The sequence below is a fragment of the Anomalospiza imberbis genome, chromosome 3 (assembly GCF_031753505.1).
Source record: "Anomalospiza imberbis isolate Cuckoo-Finch-1a 21T00152 chromosome 3, ASM3175350v1, whole genome shotgun sequence".
NCBI lineage: Eukaryota > Metazoa > Chordata > Aves > Passeriformes > Viduidae > Anomalospiza > Anomalospiza imberbis.
Window position 1 is genome coordinate 48,136,858 of NC_089683.1, and position 23,252 is coordinate 48,160,109.

The 23,252-nt window shown below is 37.2% G+C and overlaps 1 protein-coding gene across 4 annotated transcripts in view; it reads right to left on the reverse strand.

Annotated features, from left to right (window-relative positions):
* HS3ST5 (heparan sulfate-glucosamine 3-sulfotransferase 5) overlaps window positions 1–23,252 on the reverse strand; it is a 193,514-nt gene that overhangs the window by 85,965 nt on the left and 84,297 nt on the right. For 3 of the 4 annotated variants that reach the window (XM_068184289.1, XM_068184287.1, XM_068184288.1), the window contains exon 2: window positions 7,108–7,315. The gene's annotated coding sequence lies outside the window, so the exon portion shown is untranslated. Of the gene's footprint in view, window positions 1–7,107; window positions 7,316–8,488; window positions 8,509–23,252 lie in introns of those variants that run through there. The other variant, XM_068184290.1, reaches the window with a different exon arrangement.

Sequence of the window (23,252 nt, forward strand, 5' to 3'; positions counted from 1 at the left end):
GTGAACTGGAAGAAATGCAAGGTAAATATTTAGAGGACCACATCTTACTTGGTCATGTTGTGACCTCAGTAAATCTAGGAAACAAAACTGTAGGTGACTGCTTATACCAGCAAACCTCTCAAGAAAAAGACCCCAGGATGCCTTTTTCTGCTTCCTGTTGAGGAAACTAAGTAAAAAAAAGATAATGCTTCCAGGTAGAAGGTTCAAGGTTTTTACAGTGAATACCAGCAGTTTTACAGTTACTTCTCCTTCATAGTGACACTCATAACTTTTCATCAATGTTTGGGACCTGGTTCAAAGACCAGCTCCATCCTGAAATTGGATTCCCACATCCCCAGAAGTATTGTTTATGGTTTCTCCAGTTGTGTGTTTTCATGGGACATTACTTGTTTATAGTTTTCATGTATGCTTTCATCTCTACTTGCCCGTTATTTGTTACTGTAGGAGCTGTTGAATCCCGAAACATCCCTGATGAAGGATGCTTGTATGACCTCCCAGAGTTTAAATCACCCTTCTTTAACATTTTTGCCACCAAGAGTAGAAGTCTTAATTTAAGCAGACATACAGGACCTCTGGAAGTAAAATTCTTTGCTGAAAGGCTTCTGCAGTATGTACAGATTCTAAAAGCTCACTGCATAACCAGAAGAGAATCATTAAACCTCTCTCAGGAACCTTCTTTGCTCAGAAGGTTTGAAATTGTTTCTTGTAGAAACTGCCCATTTGCAGAAAATGAAAAAGCAATTGTGGATATCAAAAGATCCAAAATGGCTGTTCCTTTGAGAACAAGATTAGGGCTTACTGTCCTTATACAAACAGGAGCCTTGGAGACACTGCACTGCAGGAGCAATGTTCTCTTACTGTGAAGAGTCAAACAGCCCTGGATACAGTGAGCTGCAGAAATGAAGCAGAGATCTTTATGGCTAGGCCTTCTTGGAGGCGTGCAAAATTTTCTAGATTTTGTTGCTTTTGCTGCCTCATATTGTAAGCAAAGTGAAAACTAACACAGACTTAAAAAAAAAAAAAACATGTTGCAGATGCTTTTAACTGGACAGTGAAGAGTTCTTGGTTCATTCTCTGGGGCCACAGCTGAGCAATGTGCTTATCCTGCCTTTTTCCAAGGATATGAACAGCCTCATTGCAAGCTAATGCTTAAGGCATGAACATAGGAATCTTGCTCAACTGGCTGTCTGGATCATTTCTGTCTTTCAACCAGTATTGTCTGGATCTCACCCAAATTTATTCTCAGCCAGATGCTCTTCTCCAGGAGCCATTTTCCTCTAGGCAGTGCAACATCTTTATGATGGCTCTGGTTACATCTGTAGAAAGTGAGATATACACTTGGGTGTCACTTGCAAAGCCTGTAGCAGCTTAGCACATCTCTGGAGTTTTCTGGCACTACTGGGAAAGGGATATAGGCAAAGGATTTGTAGTTCTATGGTCAGACTGCAGGTGCAGGATATTGGGAAAAAAGCAAATGATGTTACCAGTTTATCTGGGGTCCTATTGAAAATAGACTTTGTGTCTGCAAGGTATGTAAGATTGGGGTATATTCACTCAGCATTTAAAGGAGGAAGAGAGATAAGTAATTCCTTGGCCCTGTCTGAAATTAAAGTCCTTGCAAATTAATACAGTCACACCAAACTGGATATTGCTGTAATACTAGCAAACGGAAACATGGTGCACAATATAAAATTGCCTGCATAAAATAGATAGAATGAAGAATATTGTTTCTTACTGCAATACATTTTGGACACTGTGTATTTTACTTTTAATTTTACAGTGCAAAGGATATTACTGAAAGAAGAGCTTTAGTTGATAATTTTCTTGTTTGGTAGAGCTGATATATTAAAAGGTTAATGTGCTAAATTTGCATTTTTCTAGACTGATTACTTCTGACTCCAATCTGTCTTTCCTCGTTCTTAACCTCTTTAAAAAGAAATGATATAAAATAGGACTTCTTTTTGACAATTTTAGCCAGAAAACCTTACTTTCCCTGCTGATTTTCATGCTCTACAAGCTTTGCCATCATAAACCACTTTGCATGTATTAAGGAGTATTATATTAGATGAGGCAATTTAAGTGTATCCCATTTCACTTGGTGAAACTAAGCAGCTTTGCATTATAACTAAGTTGAACTAATGAGAATACATTTAAAGCATGTGTTACCTGAAACTGAAGTTAGCTAGTCATTCAATACTGCAACCTGTGGGTTTGCAAAACGATGGCAGGAATCCTGCTGTGAGGGAGATAGGAAAATTATTATAATCTGCATTCCTAAATTGAATGAGTATTTTGCTCAGCAGAGGCCTCTTGACTGCAAATAGTCTGAAATTACATCCTGCTGTTTAAAATGCCTTTTTTCCAAGTAAGTAAAAATGCCCACATTTTCTTAAATCAAATATTTTTTTAAATCTTACATGAATTAAATTATTGAGAGAAGGAAAGCCATAAATTCTTTACTACCTCTTGTAAAAACTGTTTGATATTCACATTTTTAGTAGAAGGGACAAAGTGTCTAGAATTTATGGATTTATGTTTTAATTATTTAATTATATATTGTTAAAGCTTATCATCATATCTCGCGTCATTTTTTTACTGAAAAAAATCCATGTTTACAAGTTTTTCAATTTGTATGGAGAAAATTGTATGAAAAATATCAGAATCAGCTAATAGATGTGATGTCTAACGTGCTACTAAGGTAAATTCATGTTGAAAGTTTCTAGAAAAAACTACACAAAAGAGAGCAAAAGACAATGATTTTACAAGAAGACACAGGGGATAAACTTCTGCCACAAGAGTAGCATGGTAAACATAACTTTATTCATGTGAGTTCTTTATCTCATTAAAGCCAGAAATGACATGAAAGAAAACAAACAAAAAAAAAAAAAAAAAGGCCCTGGAGATAAGGATTAAAGGCCTTTTTCCAAGGAGGCACTGTAGCTGTTTGAGCAATCATTTTCTACTGTGTGAAAGCAAGATATACTGCAAATACTTTTTGTTACATCCTATCTAAGAGTTCAAAATGGAAGAGGAGGTGTCTCAGCTTATCCTCCTCAGATTCTCTGTCCTTTAAGTGGTGACCAGTGTAAACATTTACAAGAAAAGATGTCTGTGCTCCCACTGGAGTCAATGGGGGCCTGGGCTTTGCAATACTTGGCAGTGTGTGTGTTTCTAAGTTGAGCAAATCAGGACTAATTCTCTTGCCCAGAGTGTGTGTGACCCTGTCTCCTTACCCACAAAAAAGGTGTCTGTATTAGCTGCTTCTTGGAAACTGTCCCTTCCCTACCTGCTCCCTGAAATCTACTGCGCATTGAATGGACTGTTGGGCACAACCAAGGAAATATGTCAATGGGATGGATGGAGGAGCAGGAGCCAGGGATCAAACTCATGCCTAAGCCTTGTTTTGCTGTTATGGATAGATGTATGTAGCTTTATGCTTTCTCATAAGAAGTAGTGGCTGAGAGGAAGATGAGGTCACTCTTGTGTGAAAGGTGGTTCTCAGGGGGACCAACGAGACAGGCAAAGGTGATGACAAGGGTACAGACATATCTGAAACACAACCTGTTTTTCTAGGTCTTAAGGGACCTTGTGCTAGGTCCCTTTCAGTCTTGTTGCTTTAGATTAGGATTCACAGCTCTGACCAACTTCTGAAATGGTGGATAGATCACTTCTGGGGTTTTTTGTCACAAAATAGATTTGACAGAAGACATTTTTGTTTCCACACATTAATTCAACCTCCTAAGACATGGAAGGGCAGAATTCAGTCTTTCCTGTGTCAGGGGACTCTCCCCCCAACTTCTGGGAGGAAGTTGTAACCTCCAGGATATAGTCTGTATGCTGTAGGCTTAGCACAAAATCTCCAGGATCAGTTTTAAATCTCAGGTTATGCCAAATGTTCCCAGTTCACAAAATTTTTTTCCCCTCATTAAATGCAATATAGGTACTCAATTCCATATAAACATCATTTTTTCACTTACATCAGGGTAATGTCTTACTTTTGCTACCTAAGCTTTTGCAGGTCTTGTGTATAAATCACATGGCCTGCACATGTTTGATAAAATTCAGCCAGTAACAAAAATTAACCATGAAAAATTTGGACAGGTGGAACTCCACTGGTTTTACAGCCAGTCAGATAATTTAGCTTATTCATTTTGATTTGCACTGTTTAAATGAACATGTCTATTACCTGTCAAAGACAGTTTGTTCTCCAATCTATCAAATAACGTTTGTAATATTTTTGTAACATTAACCATGAAGTCCACAGAAATGAAAAATAAAGCAAATCTTTTTACACCATTTTACATCCAAATTTATATATTGGTATTAATGAATGTATGCTTTAGTAGCAATACTGTAAGCAAAGTGAAAGATGTGGAGGATACTTAACCTCATTAAGTACAAGTCCAAGTGCAAGTTGCACCTAAATTGGGGCAATTCTGGATATGAGTACTGGGAGCCAAACTCATTGAGAGCAGCCCTGTGGAGAAGAACTTAGGGGTTCTCATGGAGGAAAAACTGGACATGAGCCAACAGTGTGCTCTCACTGCCCAGAAGGCCAAACATATCCTGTGACTGCTTCAAAAGAGAAATGTCCAGCAGGTCAAGGGAGGTGGTTCTCTTCCTCAGCTCTGCCCTTGTGAAGGCCCCACCTGAGTGCTGCATCCAGGTCCAGAGACCTCAGCATAAGAAAGATATGGATCTGTTGGAGTAGGTCCAGAGGAGAGCCACAAAGGTGATTACAGGGATGGAGCACCACCCCTATGAGGAACAGCTAAGAGAATTTTTGTTGCTCAGCTTGGAGAAGAGAAGGCTTCTGTGAGACGTTATAGCAGCTTTCCAGTACCTTAAGAGGAGGTATATTATATTATACCTTATAAAAAGGAGGAAGAGGGACTTTTTATATTGGCAGATAGTGACAGGACAAGGGCAATGGCCTTAACCTAAAAGACGGTAGGCTTAGATTTGATGTCGGGAAGAAATTCTTTATGCAGAGTGGTGAAGTAGTGGCAGAAGTTGCCCAGAGAAGTTGTGGATGCCATGGCTATATTCAAGGCCAGGCTGGATAAGGCTTTGGCAAGCTGGTCTAGTGGAAGGTGTCCCTACCCATGGCAGGGGGCTTGTAACTAGATGATCTATAAGACCCTTTCCCTCCTAAACCATTCTACGATTCTATCTTTCAGCATTATCTATCGTAAAACAGCAAGGTTCTATCAACAACTATGCTGAGCTAGCCCAACCCATAATCCTATCCTTTATGCTTATTTATCAGTCACACACAGACATATTACACAAACCTCCCAAGCACAAACATACACACAGTGCAGGAAGATGGAGTTTACAATGCATTTGGCATTTTAACTCTGCAACTGAGATATTCATTCACCTCATAGTTTGCACACACACGTGGGTATAAAAGATGTAATATTATATTAAAAGTCCACATATTAAAGCTACAACATATCCTCTTATATCAATTTTACTTTCTTGGAAAATATTTAGGTATCACATTGAGGACATCTCACAGAACAAACACAGCTCTCCTCCACACAGTAATCGTTATACATTCTTGCAATTCCTCTAACCTTCTGCTTTTAAATGGTGTCTATATTTTTATATTCATGTTCTTGTTCCTATTGAAGTCTGTTACAAAGATTCTCCATAACTTCAATAGAACTTAGATAAAATAAAACTGTGTTTGTTTTTTTGTTTTCTTTTTTTCTCCTCCTATCTGGAGTAGCTATTTGATGCCCATGGGCAAACTTCTTTTTGATGAGAGATGATATTTTTATCTTTTGTTTATTTTATACTGGGACTTGGTGTTTAGAATACAAACTCAAAAGCTACCTAGAGTAGCAGACAGAAGATTGATTAGAAAGCTATTATTCAGGTGATAGCACTAGAATCCCTCCAAAAAAGAAAAAAAAAAAAACTCAATTCATATAGTTTAATTACATCAAATTTGAGCTCTGTCTGCTTTAGCCAATAGGTTTCCTGAAATTATTTTAATATATTTTAATAGATTTAATAGGAGATGCTTAATAAGAAAAAGTAGCATCTGTAAAACTAGGGTTTTTTTAATGTCCATATGAAATAAGATGAAGTTGGCAGAATGAAACTGAAAATATCTTTTCCCCCTCTTCCCCCAAACCCAGATAGAGCATTAATCATGAAGAATATTCTGCAAAAAATGAAAAACAGATGGCAATCATAGAATAAAATCAAGGTTACATGATTGTTCACTTTTCTTCTTTACTGCTCATAGCATGATCCACATCATTATAAACATAGTGGTTTTTTATAATGTTATGATTTGTGCTGAAAATCCTGATGTATCTTTATGATCTTGCTACTTTACTTGTCAGTTATGTGTCTGAGACATGACTTGATGAGCCCATATGCCCACACACATTCTACCACCTTTCTAAGCATGTATCTGCTTACAAAATTATTTCTTCTATGTTTTCAATCATACCATAGAAAAATTATGTCAGTGAATTGTTCTGGTCAAGGTTGATTTCCTGAGGCAGCAAAGTAGTGTCAGAATAATATCAGCAGATTATATAATATTTTAAGAGAAATCAAAGGGTAGAAAAAGCATTATATCAAAATCTCACAGTTTCCAGAATATTAAAAACTGCCATTAAGAAGAAATTAATTTTTTCCAACAGGCTATGAATGTCTTTGGCATTCTCCTGAAGCCTACATACCATCTAGAACAAACAAGCACACAGTTGAACAAACACTCTGGTCCCCACTGACTGTAAAGAAGAACCATCTCATGAAAAAATATAGAATTTTTATCAGTTGTAAATCAAGCGAGAGTGATTGAAATGCACTAATGCAAGTCTAGAAGAACTACCACAAAAATGGTTAATGGCAATCAAGCTCAGAGCATGGGTAGAGCTTTCTCTTGGTGGCCAGCTAGTCATTTAGAAGCCTTTAGGTTGCCTGAGCTCACTAAGCACATTTATTACGAGGCAGTTAAAAGCATGATCTCAGCTACATATATGTTGTGTTAATCACCATTAACCATAGCACCATAGTTCCTGGTGCTAAAGATGAAATGAAACAGTCCTGAAACCTGAGGCTTTTAAAGAAGACACTAACCTTTGTGTCCTTAGGCACATCCAGAAAGTCCAGTACATCTATGTCTGATGAAGAACATTCCAGAAGTATTTAACTCATCTGTTCCAGTGTTCAGTCCCAAGAAGTCTTTAGTGGTTACTGAAAAGACCATGCAGGGAATAAAGCACTTCCAGGTATGCAGATGGACAGATCAGACATCTCTGCTGAAATGTTGTACAACTCTCGGAGCCTGTACAGAAAGAGAAGACACTTGACGCATATTTGAAGATTAAAAAACCCCCCCCAAAAAAAAAAAAAAAAACAACAAAAAAAAAAAAAAAAAAAAAAAAAAAACAAAAAAAACCCAAAAAAAAAACCAACAAGCCAAACCAAAGTACTGAAAGAACCCAAAACCTCACTTTCCCTGTTTAAGAAGGAAAATAAATTTTTTTGCAGTAGGGCCCCAGAGACAGTGCATGTCAGCTCATGTTTCTGGAAGTACCGTGTCAGTATCTTGTAAACATTGGCAGCCTGGAGCACAGGTTAGTGAGGAAGGGGAAGGGGGAAGGAAAATTACAGCAAATGCATTTCACAATACTAAGTCCCAAACAAAAGTCATACCTAATGGCAGAAAATGGCTAACTACATTTACTTTAAGTGGGTTACAAGAAAAGGAATGTTAGATATTTACTGGAAAGAGGTAATATATTGCTCATGCTACTGCTACTTTGCTACATTTCGTCCTTGACATTGGCCGGAAATGTATTTTACAGCCATTTTGTAAATCACTGGAAAAAATACTTTTATACTGAGAACAATGACAAACATTCTGGAGAAAATGGTAACAGCCTTTAGTGAGAATTGTTTAGGTGATCTTGTCTTTTTTCTATTTCTGTGGCTTTTTAGGTTTTTTTTAAATAATCTAACTGTGCCTCCATGTTGAAGACATGGGTCACAGAGAAAATCTTGAATATGGCATTTAATTGCAAACCCCGTACTACAATTTCTAGCTTCAGGCATGAACATATCTACTTTCATTCAAAGTAAATCAGGTCCCAAGGAATTTGGAATACAGTTAAGCCCTCAAAATCATCAATGTCTATGTGACCTGCCAAAAGACATTAACTCTGCAATTATTCTGTAAGCTGGGAAAAAATACTTATGAGTAGAGGATCCACAGAAATCAAAAGGTTTCTACAAAAATATTGCAAAGAATGACCAGTCTGAGCACCTTTGCAGTATGGTTGGGGTGTAAAAAGTGCAGATGCCTTTGCACACTTGAAACTAAATTTTACACCTTTGAAAGAATGTATAAATGTACAAGAATCTTGTAAAAGTCTAGGAGAGTAGCAGCCATTCTTTCTTTGCAATGAAGTGTTTATTTCAACATATAATTTCCATCTACATTACTTAAACCATTTACTTGGCTCTAGAGCAGTTTACTTCTGACTGCTGTTGCCGGTAGGATACATGATTTGCAATGCTGAGTATTTTGTTTTTCCATCACAAACATTTATTCATTAATAATTTATCAGATAAATGGCTTCTGATTGAACAATTTAAAAAATGCAGGTAAATCAATGGCAAAAGACACCAAGCAGCATATTATAATGATACAATAATTCGAGCTCATACATTAGACCAAATTGATAGTGTCCCAAATGCCCTCTTTTGATAGCTCAGTTTCAGAGAGTAAATGTTCAGCTGAAATAACTAATAAAACATCTCAACTACTGCTCTGAGAAATCATGCTAGTATCATGTACAGTATCTTTGAGAGCTAATAAGTTGGCTTTGGAAAGCAAACAAACAAACAAACCCTAGAAAATGCCTCTATAAAGCCGTAAGGTCCCACTGGGGGAATATTAATAGTCACATGAAGAAGACAATGAACTTGTCTCTCAGTTGTGTGAATGAGACTTTGAAAATCATAATGGTCTTATTCTTTGATGCAAGTGATATTTAGAGATATAGATTGTAGCATTAGATCCAAACAGTGCTTGTTATCACTCCTATGTGTGACAGAGACAGTGAGGGAAGCAAATGTGATAAATCCCTTAAGAGGGTTCCTAATGTATCATGAATACATTTCCTGCTCTGACTTACAGGATTTTCAGCTGAGTTGTTCACAAGGAAAATAAGATGCATTCTAAGGGCTGTGCCATGGCAATCATCACCACCTTTGAGGTTTCAGAGAAAAGAAGGGAGATTTGGAAACACTTTTGGAGAAAAGCATATAAATATTTTCCCTCTTTCCAAGGTATATTGTATGAATTAAATGACTTAAATTTTTCCAGGGCAATAGTCAAGCTCCCTGAGAATAATGTTAAAAGTCCTATCATTTTACAGGCATTGTGTATTTGAAGAAAGGCCTGTTTTCTCATCAGGCTTGAGGAGATTAGTCAATAATGTGTTGACAGTATGTAGATTTATTTATAAAATGGATACTGTTTATATTCTACAAGGAATAGATTGTCTTCAAACTTAGATGGAATTTATCTTCCATTATTTGATGAAGAATCATTAATTATATGCAATAAATTTCAGGAATGACAGATCTACCAATAAAAGCCACAATTCAATGTGGAATATATATGAACATCAATGTATGTAATTTATAAATTATCACAAATATAATCAGTTTATTTATTGTAAACAGTTTAAATGAATACATATGAAGTAAAAATCAAATTAAATGGGGTAATAATTGTTTTTTTTTTCTGATTTGATTTCTAACTTAACTGTTTCTGTTTGTGCTAATGTGAACACTAGAGCATCTTGTTTAGTGACTATTTTCAATGTGTGTTTATCCACTCTACCTAAGAGTAGAGTCTTTGTCCATGCCAACCTAAGACTTGCTGAAGATGATGTTTGTTTATTTTAAATAATGGACTTGAGTTGGTTTACAGGTTTCCTTTTCTGAATCTGTTAGCTGCAGGGGATTTTTGAAAAAGGAAGCACCCTGCAAGAAATATTATAAAAACAGATTACAAGAGTCTCCTGATCCTGTAAAGGAAGAATTTAAAAAGAAATTTTCAATTATTTTATTTTGGTTTGATTTTTAATTTTTTTTTCTAGTCTAGAAAATAACAAACAGCTGAACACTTGGACATTGCAAGTGACCTTCTCTTTATACACATGAAAGTTACTCTTCTTCAAATCATACACAAAATCTGGTCATGCGCCCACACCATGTCCATTTCAGTGAAAAATAAAATGAGCTAGATTAAACTATGAGAGCTAAATCATACTTAACAGTTCTACAGAGTTAGACAGAAGACATTAGCTCTCAAAGTGTCAAAGTTACTCTGGGAGGTTCAAATCACCATCAGAGTTAGCCCCTACAAAAATAATGAATTTGCCGTAACATCGTTAAAATAGATACAGAGAGCCGTAATTATGTGACTGGGGACAAAGAAAAATAAAATAAAATCAATGATCAGTCACTTACACATATTTTCATTTTCAGACTTCCCCTGACTTCCCTCTGCTCCCTAAAAATAATTTTCAGAAAACCCCCAAATTTATGAGTCTATGGCATCTGTTCAACCTTGATAATCAGACTGCCCCAACTTCTAAGAAGCCAGAGCTTCTAGTGTTTGAGTCTCTGGGATAGTTCTTCTTTCTGACAGACAGCCTTGGGAAGCCCTCCAGCACAGTCCTTCAGAGATGACCATACATAGTCCAGGAGCTCTTGATGGAATCTGGGAGGAATTTCTACAGATTGCTCTTTCCACCTGCTGCATAAATATGAAGCATACTTACCCTCAGGGAAACAACCCTCCATTCTTGCAAATTTTGACATGAGACATATTACCTTTTCAGCTCTTATTCAAAATGTTTTAAAGCTGTGTGAAGCCATGGCAAATCACAATGGTCACCATACCACTGTGTTTGTCATCAGCTTTTCAGTTCCAAACTAGTTCCGGTTTTGATTGTATGATAGAATTAATTTCAAGCAGCTCAATGATTTGCTACCAAAAAGGTGAATACTAGCAACCTGTATTTTTAAAAATATATATTTTTCCTTTTGAAGCCAAATTTCAGTGTGATGAAACATGGCTGAGAAAATTTGCATCAAGGTAATAAAAGCTGGTAAACACTGTGCTAGTGTGTCCACATTTCAAAATAAGCACAAATCTCCTCTTTTTCCTCTATTTAACTGTCAGTCAAAAGGTGAGATCAGCATTCCACACTGAGTAATGTGTTACTATGGTGTAAACATAGTGCAGTGAGTCTACACTGAGAAATTTATAACAAGTCAAAAAATTATCAGACTAAAATTACATTAAAAAAAGGTGTGAAATGTGCAGTAAATCTCTGAGGCAGTAGTCTTAAATAACAAGGCTGTGCTGCAAAAAATATTTAATAAGAAAAACAAGTATAAAATAATCATGAACAAATATTCTCAAAGTACCCTACAACAGGGGTATGCACAGCACACAAAATCTCATTTATACCAAAGTATAAATGTTCAAAGTACCACAATAGTGCATGTATTTTACTATAACCCACTATATTTCATATGTACAATAAATATGTACAGTACACACTTTACGTGGGTTCTTGTGCATGAGCTCTGCTATGATTATTCAGTACAAATTGCTACCTGTGACAAGAGTGGCTGCTTTACTGATGTAAATCCAGCACATTAGCACAACTGTACAGGCAGCTACAGCAGCGGAAACTGTCGCATGATCTACAGAAATAGGTCAGCTTTATGAGGAAATCACTTGTTCTTGGAGGAAATAAATAATGAATTTCCACTTGGGGAGAGACCTCCTTGCAGAGGCGAGGCCAATGTGAATTTTCTTGGCAGAAAACCAGTTTTATCTGAGAGTCAGGAAAAGGGACAGCCAGTGGCCCAGCATCCCTGCCTGGGTGCAGAGAGATACCTTTCATCACACAGGAGGCACAGTGCAAAAGGGTACAAGGAGAGGATGGGGCTATGACAGGACTCATATCACAGCCCTGGCAGCAGGAGTATACTGTGCTCACTGGGAAGGGAAGGCTACAACACATGGTGACCCTCAACAGCTTTGTGTGACAGTGAGAAAATGACAAGGGCCAGTGGGACTCATACATGCTCATCAGCACATTACAAACTGACAACCCAGTCCAAAGATTTTATGAATGCAGTTAAGGTACCCATATCTAAAAAGAAGACATTTTTTATGAATTTTTTTCTCATAATATATGTGTTTTTATGTTCAAACATATTTAAATACATGTATTCATAACACAAATTAATTTTGGGCAAAAGGAAGTGTGTCAAATCAGTATATATTATGAAAATTGCTATGAATTTTTTTACCTTCCACATCTGTGTATGTATTAATATCAGCTGCTTCATCTCTTCACAGCTGTTTACTACATGTTACCATGCAATGCCTGATACAATCTGTAAGTGAAAAGCTGAAAAAGCATAATAAAGGATTCTTCTCTCCTATATCATGGGTACTGTCTTTCCTATTCCATGAGTTCAAAGGCAAGCTTTTCCTTATTTTAGTGTTAGGCAGTGGGAGGATAGCTATACTTTTGGTCTTGTTTCCTGCCCTCTCAACTGCAGCTTCCAAATATTCCAGTTATCCATATTTTTAAACAGAGGCAAGAAAATCCACAGGAATAGCTATTACTGCAGCCTATGAGATACGAGGGAGGGACGTGAGGGAACTGGGTTTGCTCAGCCTAAGAAAGGAAGAGACCTGGTCTGCAGCCACCTGAGAGGAGGGTGTGGAGTAGATGGAAACACTTCCAAAAAGTCTCTCCTCAAGGGTCCACAGTGGGAGGATGAGAAGCACAGGGATGACATTGAGGTACTTGCTGTGTGACTGGCCTGTTTGCAGTGAGAGGTTGGACCTGAGGCACCCTGAGGCCTCTTACCCCCAGGTGACTCTGCTGAGCAGAAGTCCTGGTTCCCCTGACAGATCAAATGCTGCTTCCCACAAAAATGCTAGGCATTGCTCAGAAGAAAGAGCTTATCTTTCTGAGTGGAATCTACACAGCAGTACTCTGAATCCCAAATCAGATTTTATGCACGAGACCCAAAGAGTCTCAGCCTCATCAGCTTTCCAGAGGAAGTACAGTTCCACGCAAATGTAACTTCACAGACCTGAGCTGACTTACAAAGATGCACAGATTGTAGAGAGCAGTAAATATAATCTGAATGAAAATATCACTATGACTTAGCTTTTCAGTACGTTTGCCCATTAAAGTAAGCTCTTTTGGAAATGAAGTATTGGCCAATTGTAAAATCAGTTCAATGTCTACCCTTGATCACTTTCACTCCAAAAACTGATAAGCATATAAATTAGATGAATTAATACTTTTCAATTCTAATTTCTCTGACTGGACAGCTTATTTATTTAATCTGTGTTTATAGGAGCTTCACGTCTTCTCATTGTGAAGGGTTTTAGTATGTTTCCAGGCAGGCAATGTAACAATGTAAGGCTGCATTGAACCTCCTGGTATCTGATTCAACGCCCTTCTCAAAGGCAGCATCCTCATACTTTGATCTCAGTATCTTGCTTCCGGACCCCTTCTCTCTCCTGGCTGCAGCAGCAGCAGCAGCAGCAGCCTCATGTGACACCTGCAGCTGGTGGGGGAATGGGAGTTTTCCACAGGCATGCAGAGGGACAGCTGCCAGGTGCACGAGACAGCACTCTGGGTATGGATTCATTGTGTATCAGTCTGTACAGACTAAAAAAGCAGCCTATCGCCACCCAGTCAGTTGTTTAAGCAGAGTAAATGGCCTCTTTTTCAGAAATTGGTTCTGTACTTTAAGTGAAGGTACTGTCAGCCATGAAGAATCCAAAACCTTGCCTGTGCTAACAAAATTATCTTGCTGTTTCCTGATTTCCATCATAAACACACAGAGAGTTGCTCGGCACCATGTAACAGCCACATTTGAGATAGAGCAGCAGCCTTTATTTCCAATTTGCTTTCATGTCAGTCCCCATCCTGCCCAAATCCTGTCAACCATTATCATATTAACAGCAGATTTGAAATATGTTTTTTCTTTGCAGAGCAGAGATATTCAGTCCATTCTCAGATGATATGGTTAAAGTTTCACAGTGTTCTCCTGTCACATATCAGATTAATTAACTCAGCCCCGATTATTTAAACTTGAAGTTTCTTTTATTCCACCTTCTAAAATACCAAATTCCATGGAATTCCTGCAGAGATACACAGGCACAACAATTCCCCTTGCAATCTTCCATTATTCTTTACAGAGATACTGTGCCATATTCCATATTCCCACTAGAATTGCAGTGATGTGGCTGTACTGACATTGGTAAAATTATTCTTGATTTACTTTGGCACAAAAGAGATCAGCATCATGTCTACTGGGATAAGATAGTTCCTCCCCATGTTCATATTTACTTTACTTAAGACTACAAAAAAAAAAAAAGTATTTCTCAGACTGTTTCAATACGACATCTTTTCTCATAGGAAAAAAAAGGAAAAAATATATTTACAGCCTGCTCTAAGGTGAACTGCTGCTTTTTGTGATTACCTGGAAGAATGAGAAGAGTATCAATCCAGCAAAATATCTCTGATGTTCAGTTTCACATATAGTCACAATATTCTTTATCCAATACTGCTAAAGAAATAATCAGGCCTGAAAAAAGATATTTCCTCACAAAAAGGGAGACAGCTTTCATTAAAAATTGAGAAAGCAATTGAAATTAAAATAGCGTAAGCTCATACTATTTATTTCTACTCCCAAGTGTTTGCCAGCTTTAGCAAAACACCGGCAGATCCTCTAGAACAGATCACCAAGAATTGCTGTCTTTGGCTTGTGGTTTCATCAGCTAAGCAAATAGGATAGCTGGGGAAAACAACTAAAAAGAGGCATTTGATAAATGAAGATTGTCAAGGATAGGCAAGCAAGTGACGGAAACTGCTTCATTGAGAAAGGAAGATGAATGCTTCAAAAACTTTCTTTTCACATTGGTGAATATCTTCCACTATTTCTATTTAACATATCAAGATTAGTGCTATCTGAAAAATGAATTGGCTTTTTAGAAGCCAATTAGCTATAGTGAATAACCATTTTACATGTTCTGCATATCAGTTTTGGAAATTAAGTGTACATCCTTAGGGTGCTCGGACACCAGAGTGGTAAGAGTAACACAAGACCTTGAAATTAGTAGAAACTGCTCAATATGTAAACATATTGAAAGAATGCTACTTGTGATAATGTTCCAACAGGCTGTGGAGAAGAGTGACAGAGCTTCTGTGGATGGACAGAAAATTTGTTTAGCCACAAATCTTGGCCAATACATCTTCTCTTTCAGCACTAGTTTGCAGCCCTAGCGTCTCCTAATTAATCTGTGAACCTATGAGTTACATGATGCAGCCAAGAAGACTTAAAAGCAACCTCCTAGGCCTTTCTCAGCTGGGACTTCCACTAACATTAAAATGAATACTTTGCATAGAGAGCTTGCAAATGAAGTTCAAAAAGTTAAGCAGAGGCTCTGTTAACTCTTCATCCTGACATAATAAGCTGGACATGAAGAGTATTGATTTAGCTCCATGTGTGTACTACTCAACCCATGAGCTTCAAAAACATGCAGATAAAAATTTTCTCAGGAGTTCCAGCAGTGCTGTAGCACAAAAAACTTTGGCAGCTGAAAAACCTTTTTAGAATTAAAATATAAATAGTGTATTTCTCCCCTCCTCTGATGACAGAGCCATTATTTTCTATTTTATGGTGATCTTCCCTGCGCAATTAGGGCATACATTCTAGGTTTTACATTTCCTATAACTTGAGGTTTATTTTAATTCATTCCTCGATGGAAAAGGAGGTTCTTATGTGCTCCCTTGACTCTGGACTTTACAAAACTGCAACAAAATATTGTGCTTAAAGAGCACTAGCAACACTGAAAAAAATCACAAAACAAAATCAGCAAAACACCACCTTTTCAATGGTGTTTATGGAGAGGGAGCTCTCTTTCTGGCTTGCAATCCCCTCTTAATTTTGCATAACAGCTATGGTTAGGTGGCAGATTGGGTGGATCTGGCGCAGCATGTGACTCAGAAAGATCATCAGTGGCCATTCTCTGGAACCTAAGGTGCTCCCTGCATACAGCAGCAAAGGCTGAAATGGATGTCAGAGGCAGTTGGATGCCAGAAAATGGAAATAGTTTTGTGAGTCTATGAAAATGCTGATGTCAGCTCAGCACCTTATGTCTCCTTGCACTCAGGCTGAAATGACTTCTGATGTTCATAAATCCTCCACTTCTACCTCTGGTTTTCTTAAGGGATCAACAGCAAGGCAATGAAAAAAGCACCAGGCAGAGTTGAATTAAACATACAGACATATTTTCAGCCATGCTCTCTACCCCCTGCCCTGAACAGGTACCATTTCAGTACAGGTAGGGACTGATGCATGTCTGAGGAAGGGGTTTAATCTACCAAGTTTATTCCTTTTAGGACTACTTCCAGGACTACAAAGAAAGAATAATTCTTAAATCAATATCTCAGAAGATCTATGTCCAGTAAATGCTTACTGCTTTCTTCATACTCTTCTCTGGAGACCCATGAGACAGATGGTTCAAAGGACCTAACCCTCATTTCTCCAGGACAGAAGGCTTTGCCCTTGGGCTTATTGCAGTCACAGCATGCATATAACCTCCACTTCTCTTTTTCTGAAGCTGAACTTGCCCATCAGTTGTAGGTCCTGTGGTGACTCATATGGACAATGATTATTTGTCATCAAATAAGCTTAAAATTATACAGAGCCAGGAAAAAAAATGAAATAAAATAAAAATAAAATTTAAAAAAATCTGCAAAATTGTATCATTATTTTGGGGAAAAATTTTTGAACTTTTCAAACTAGCTTTGCTGAAAGTCAAAAGAGTAATCCTTTTGAAAGTACAAAAGAGTAATTTGCAAATATATATATGCAAATGAACTATATCTCTCAAATGAGAACTTGCATAGACAAACTTTCAGGTTCAAGAATCCAGGTGTAGCAGCTGTGGTCATTTAATCTCTACAGACACATTTCTGATGAAACAGATTAATTTTAATATGTGCAATATGGACAGAGATGCAGCAATTCACACTGCATTTCAAACAATTTCTGCTCAGCATTGCTAATTAGGAAATCCCAGCAAAACAAGAAATATGATACCTCATAGCACTGTCAAAAGACTGAAAACCAACAAATTCCAAACACTCCAAAGAGAAAGTCTTAACAACTCCCAGTGCAACAAATCTGTTACATATGAAAGCTTTATAGGTCTTGTTCAAAGATTCAACAAATGCAAATATCATCACTGCATATAGGCTGTGAGCTGATGTAATTTGCTATACCTCCATGGAAGTCAGTGATGATAAAATGATTTCCACTAATGAAGGTCGGACCAAAAAAAAAAAGCTGCATTCATTCACCTAAGAAATGCCTTTTTCCCTCCCCAAACTTTATTTAGCTTTTCTCCAGGGGAGAAGAAGTGCTGAATTAGCATTAAATACATTCAGCATCCTCACCCAGAACCAAACATACTGTAAGTGCAAGGAGGGCACAAAAAATTAACCACTGTGTCTCAATCTTAGCATAGATTGAGATAATCACTGTCATAGAGATGAAGAAAGGGCAACATAGAAGGTGTTCTGAAAAGGTTTTCAGTTGTCTAGGAAACCCATGGCAGTAATTGGGAAACAAGTTAGGTAGTTTTAGGACTCCAGATACAAGTAAAGGTATAACATTTAGGAAGAAAGAATAGTAGAAAAGAGTTTAGTTGGGTAATCCCTCAAAATTTTTAAAGAATAAAACTTTTGAGAAACAAGATAAACTGGAATAATAAAAATAAATCAAAATATATCCTGCTGTTTTAGAAGTATTTTTCAGTCCTATCAGAGTACTATGTTTTTTCTGATAAAGTGAAGAATGGAAGTATAACTTTTCTTAAGAAGAGTGATGAGTGACCCAGTTTTAGTGGTAGCATTCATGCTGTTATCCTCTGGGTTTTATGTTTAAAAGATTATCTTGACATTAGTAAAGAAGCTTTATTGTATTTTTCCCAGTTAAGTTTTGGACTCTATGTTTACAGGGAAAGCTAAGCTGATAAGAGAGAAGAAAAAAGGTTTCAAACAAGAGTTCCATTAAAAAAAACTCCAAACCCTTTTAAAGATACACATTTCTGTAATTTCCTTTTGGATTCCATTTCCTACCTCCTTCTCTCTCCAAAAGCATTGATTGGATGACTTATTTGATACTATCCCCCATCTAGAACTCAAAAGTTATGCACAGTGAGGCTCCTTAGGTTGCAGCAATTTTAAGTAGGACACTTATTCTCCCCACAGAAGAGAGCAAAGCCCCAGGCACCCAGTGTACTTTCCTGCCACTTGTCAGAAGTACTCGCTTTGTTTGGTTTGGAAGCTGAGAATATACCAAAGATGAGAATCAGGGCTATGACTATTAAAAGAAACCATTTTATTCTTGCACCTCGATAGAACTGGAACCCACATCATGGTCGGGTCATCAAGTTCCTTCATTAAAAATATTCTTTCACCAGTGTCACAGATACAAAACTCTTGTTATCCAAGAAAGTAATGTACAAAAGTAATTTATGCAAGAAAAATAATTTACCTATCCAGGTAACAGTTAAAAACATACCCATTTTGCTCACATGCTTTTTTTCTTGATGAATATTACAAAGAGGGTCCTTGTTTGAATTTTTCAGTAAACAAATTCTAGCTGGGAACGAGACTTGAATGAGATGTTGGTTGCCAGGCTGGATAAACAGATTCACCCTCATTTCAGTGTTTCAAAGGTTGTTTGCAAATGGAATACCTTTTATTCAGGAATTATATATTCCAAAGCTGTTCTGGAGGGCTTACTGCAGTGGTTACAACCTGCAACCTGCACAGGTTGACCTGAAATATACCACAAACAGCTTGATTTAAGGCCAGAAGGAAACTTTTACCCTTTACTTTCCTATGAGAGCAACTTAGACATGTAATGTTATTATAATATCTTTATAGTTTTGAAATGCAAAAAACCAACCATATAATCATCACGTTCTAGTCTACATAATTACAGTAATTTTGTAACATATCCAGAATGTAAACACAAAGGAAATATAATTGCAGTTTTCCCCAACAGCTGGTAAAAATCACTGTTTTAAACTTAAACCTACAAAACCACTGTCATTCCTTACGCTACTGATGCCTGGAACAGCAGAAAACAATCTTTAAACTTTGTTGGTTTATGAAATATATCGATTAAACGGTTGACTCAAGTTAGAAATTTCAAATAATGGAATGTCCCAAGTGATATAAGAAGGGTTTTGCATATTGTCAGTGGAACAAAAGAGCAGAGAGCAATTGCACAAAGTGGTTTTGATATCAATAGGCTGAATTGTCACAGCTATGAATCATCATAAAAAACTGCTGTAACAAGTAATACAAGGCTTTGTATTTCTTTAGTGACACAAATCTTTAGTGAATCATAGATTTAAAAAAATCCCAAAACTAAACCCCAAACCATTTAACTTCTTTTATCTTTTTTCCCCTCCATCAAAATAATATTACACAACACAGAAAACTAATTTTCACATTCTAGTACCATATTTTGCATGCCCTCAAAAGAAATATAATTGTTCTCTTTTTCTTTAAGGTAGCTATGAATATTTGAAAAAATATCAAGACTAAAACCACCCCAGCATTTTGATTGATTGAAAGGTTAGTATCTACCGAATAGTTTTTTTTTTTTGTTTGGTTTTTTTTTTTTTTGTTTTGGTTTTTTTTTTTTGTGGTGGTTTCATAGTATAACTTGCATTTTATCTACCTATTTGTTATTTTCTCAGAACATGCCTTTGTATCTCCAGAAGGGGCATAAATAGTAGGGAAGTGGTATTCTAGTTATTTCAGTTTTTGCCATCAGGAAGAAGACAGACACTTTTGTGTGGGATAGGTAGGCTGCAGGGATACAGCACATCAAGCTTCCCATGGTGAAGGGAAATGCGACTGGTGTAGATAAATCAGACAAATGGTATGCTCTGTATACCCATGTGCAATCTTCTGCTTTGCCCAGCACTCAGGCTGCACCAAACACAAAACAAATTTATACTTATTTTAAAAAAGAGGTGTGTAGCAGCAGCTCTCTGGCTACAGAGAGTGGCACACAACTTTCCCAGGCATCATCCTGGGAAAGGCTATGAGATCAGAGAAAAGAATGAGAAACAATTCTTATCTTCACTTGCTGCACCTGTTGTTGTGCACATGTGGAATGTGTTATGGAGATTTGTTTACCAAAGAGTGGTTTCTTAATTAGCCAGTGGTGATGGTGTATGGATTGGTGGACCAGTTAGGTCCAGTTGTATCGTAACTTGCTTTAAGAGCAATGGGTTTCTTAGTAATGATATAGTATAATAGAGATTGATCAGCCTTCTGTGAATCATGGAGTCAATGCGAATTATTACCCAGTTGGAGATCATCTGCTGTCACAGAGGTGAGGTTCCAAAGAGGCTGGGTGGCACGGACCAGAACTCTGTGGTGGCACAGACATACAATTGTTGGAGCAGGGGAGCACAGCTGATTTAGCAGGTGCATCTATAGCTGTGTGCAGGACACCAAGGATTTCTTCCCCACTGTCCCAAGGGAAACCTCAGTTACAAGACCAGCTGCTAGAAACATTCAGCTTTGCATGTTTAGTTTTTCTAATATGATAATTGCATTAGGGACAGAACTGAATGATGAAACTAAACAATGAAATTTTTTCCATTTTTGAATTTTTCTTCTTTAAATAAACCAGGATCTATTGTCTCATAAAAAAGTGTAGAAGCTTTGCAGCAGTAAATACTATATAAAACAAAATTATTTCTTATTCATGGATATGCTGGCAGTTTTTGCATGATCTTGGTTAGCTTTTCAAAAGAAGCATTTAAACAGCCAATACAAATTTTATGAGATTACTTGACATATAACTACTTCTTTTCCTTGTTCTGGACCACTTTATCAAAAATTCATAGGGAAGAATACATAACCCAATGGCTTTTAAAGTCAGAAGACAACATTACAGGTTTTCAATGCAATCTGAAAATATATTAAGATTAATTCTTCAAAGAATTTCTATGGAGCTTGGAACATGATAAGTGTAAAACCTCAAAATCTATGATGACAGTTAATCATCTAACACAAGGGAGTCCACTTCCTAAAAAAGACACCTCCTTGAACTGAGCTGCCTTACCAAGCTTTAAGTTTAGAGCTTAAAGATTAATTTAAAAAATACCTCAGTGAAAGATGGTTTTGACACATCTTTAGCATCCCTCATGTCTTCTTATGCAATACTTAGCAAGTGTTACCGCGTATTTAGAAAACAATAAATACAGTATAGAAAACCAGCTCTGAAGGGATACAAGTATACTTTTTGGCTGTTTTGCATCTCTGACCTATTTCTAGAAAAAAAAGCCACTTACTAAAAATTTATACTGTTTCTGTACATGTGTATAATTATCAATTAGTTTCAGTACAAAAAATACTCTTTAATTGTTGACTAGTAGCTGTGAATTCTCCCAATAACACTGAAATCTGTGACATCCATTTTAAGAATATGTGAAATAATTCTTATACAAAGCTCCAAGTATTAAACAGGGAAAAAGATAGTTTAGACCTTTAGAATTCCCCATTGATGAAAAACTGTTCAGAGGCAAAGATTTAACTGTGTGAATACAGTCTTTGGCCAACAACCATACCAAGAAGCTGCTGCACTGGGCACAGATGTATGCAAAGCCCAGTCATATGACAAATAAACTGCAATGAACCCACAAGGGAGTGAGCACTGAGGAAGAGGGGGGAAAAAGGTGTGATCAAACAAAAAAGAGTCTAGGAAAATGCATTGAGATCAGAAATCCAAACAGAAAATGAAACTGATATCTGCAAAGCTGGGGTGTTAAAACTGATTTTACAATAATTTCTGCCACAAATTTTATGTCACCATAGCATAATTTTGAACTCAGATTAAGTCTCTATTTTATCAGCTCTTACAAGCAGTTTTCTGGGTTCTCCTATCTAAAGAATGAGTCTCCTATATCTGTGAGATGCATTTTCCCACCATGACCAGCTAGACTCTTCTGATTTCTCAGCAATGTGACTGCTCTGCTTGATGAGGAAAGGCTGAACTTCAGCTGAGGTTTCACATCACATTCAAGGAATGAACACAGAAATGAATGCTGATGGTGAACATGTGCTCTGGGAGGTAGGCGAGGGCCATTCTGTGAAATCTGACCAATTTTACTGCCTTGCAGAACAGTCAGGCCAGCAGAAAGCACTCAACTCTCCTGGCTTACACAAACATAATGGTTGGATAATTGTTGGATTTTATTAGTCCTTTGTCATCATCTTGTGACTTTCTAAGGATTTTTAACTGAATCTGTTGTCATATCTCTTCAAGTGCAACTAGCAAGACCCTGATGCGACTTCCAGGAAGGAAAACCTGCAGGAAGTCTGCAGAAAGGGACTGGTCTAAGTAGACAGCACAGGCAGAAATCTCCTTTGCTTTATTTTCTGGCTGAAGAGAATTTTGGAGCTGTATGTGTTGGGCAACACAGTGTAGAAACATTTGAGCTGAAGGAGAAGCATAACCCTGGCCATGCTCTCAGGCTTTCTCAGCAGAACCTAATTTTAGGCACAAAGGTGCTGTTCTGCTTTATGTCCTCCAAATTGTTGGAAGTGAATGCATAATCTCAAGTCAAGAGGATCACCATCAAATACAAATTCTACAGATTTTTTTCTCCTTCACTGTCCTTCAGAATGGTCTTAAGCACCTGGGATCAGAATTCATCCAAACAGAAGGGTAGACTCTTATTTTTCAACCATCTTTCCTATCGTGGTTCTCCTTTCCTTCCTCTACCTCCCTCCAGGAATATAGACACCAGGAACACTCTTTCCCCAGAACTCTTGTTACCCAAGTCCTGGATGAAATGACTTTGAACTTCTTTGAAAGTGAAGTACTGAAGATTTGCAGATCAGAGAACTCTGAAATCTCACAAAATGTGACAAAACCTTATGAGGAGTTAGACATTTTTTAATATGGACAAAAACTTTTTTATTTTGGTACAATACAAGCTTATTTAGAATAGAACACTATTTTTCTTGAGCCCTTTTGTTTAATGGAATTCTTTCCTCCCCCAGTGTACCTCAGTAACATAACACTTCTCAGAAATTGACACATAATAA